The sequence below is a fragment of the Wasmannia auropunctata genome, unplaced genomic scaffold (genome assembly GCF_000956235.1).
Source record: "Wasmannia auropunctata unplaced genomic scaffold, wasmannia.A_1.0 LD336101.1, whole genome shotgun sequence".
NCBI classification, from domain to species: Eukaryota; Metazoa; Arthropoda; class Insecta; order Hymenoptera; family Formicidae; genus Wasmannia; species Wasmannia auropunctata.
In genome coordinates this window covers 348858-350735 of record NW_012026789.1, presented here as the reverse complement: position 1 = coordinate 350735, position 1878 = coordinate 348858, and positions in this window count along the sequence as shown.

Below are 1878 nucleotides of genomic sequence, written 5' to 3'. Positions count from 1 at the left end.
GTGTGCTCTTCCGATCTTGTTCTTAAAATACCTAATTTTCATTGAAATTATTTTTAGAAAGATTTATTAGAAAGATTCAAATTACTAATAAATGAACAAAAAATATTCCAACTTCTGGCTATGTGGAAAAATATTTTACTTTTTATTTCTACAACAACAATAATTTTTTATTAAAGTGTAATTGTAATTAAAAGAAACTAAAGAATCACGCAAGTTTCACTTCATTTCATGAAATAAAATGACAGCTTTTCTTCGAAAAAGTAAAGTTTTTCAAAACAATAACTAATTTATAATTAATTTTCAATTGTTAAATAGTTTTTCCATTAAATTGAGTAATACCGCTGGATTTGTAAAAAATTTTACCCCAAAATAGTGGGATTTTAAAAACATTTCTGTTTTTATCCTCAGGAAAGATGTACAATTTAAAATGTCAAATCAAAATTCGCACCATTGTTCCATTAGTGGGTGCTCGAAAGAAGTGTACCATTTAAAGATTAATGTGAATATTTCCAAGGTAATTTTAATAAACAATATTGCTTTAAATTTTTTTTAAATAAATTAATATTTGGTTTTACTTAAATAATTGAATCTACAGGGTGATTCAGAACAACCCCGCGACCTTGTAAAGACGTATTCTTGACTCAACTCTAAGACGATTTTTCCTATACAAAAATTTTGTCCGAAGCTTAGTTTTCAAATTATAACGAGAAATAGTTAGCAAATTACGGGCGTATGGAAGATAGACAGGGGCGGCGCAACTTATTGTCGGACGCAGGCGGTACGCGACGATCAGCTGACTGCTACACGCGCGCATACACATGATATTTTTAGGACAGGCGATTACATTCTCTCTTGCTTACAAGCACACATGCACACGCACACGCTCACGCACACGCTCACACACACGCTCACGCACACGCTCACGCACACGCTCACGCTCACGCACACACGCACACGCACACACACACGCGCGCGCGCGCGCACACACGCGCGCACACACACACACACACACACACACGCAACCTTACCTTGTGAAAGATTTGTCGACTTCCGTAGCTTCTCAAAAAAGATGAATGAATTCTTATTTCGATTTGATTTCCACGTAATGAGTATTTAAATAAATTTTTGATAGTTTTAATGTCACAAGTTATCACTGACTGACACTGATCAAATAATTAATTAGTTAATCCTTTTTTTTACAAACCGTGTTACTTCAACATTTCACACTCAATTCACATACAAACTATTCACTTGAAGAAATCAGGAGAAATCTACTAATGTATCTACAAATTAATTTCCGTTACGTACTTTACAATCACTGTCAATTAATTACCCGTCCATTGAAAAATCACACGAAGAAAGAAACACACGGTGATTTATTAACTCACGACTCGTTCATTCGACGATAGCAAGCATTCGCACTGATTTTAATATCAAATTTATCACTTAATTATTAATAATCCATGTCGACTAATTATTCGTCGACTGAAAAATTAACTTGAAGAAAGAAACACAATTTACTGACACACGAGGCATTGACTCGACAATAACAAGCAATCGACTGACTTTAATATCGAATGTATTAAGGCGATGTCGGAAGGCCCGAAAAATTTGCACGAGGTCGATAAAACAGACTGTTCAATTTCAATAGTATCTCTAAATGAACTTCTTACAATACTTCTGTCTCAGTCAAACACGTACATTGTTCTTATCTAACTTATTGAAACGCCATTTCTTGCATAATCCGGCACTTACTACTAGATACGATTTTTGCTGTTTTTACTATTCCGTATTTTGGTTATATTGCGTACGAATTACCACAAATTGCAGTTCAGTGGATATCTATTTTTCTACGCTTTCAATCGTAGCTCAAAAGGC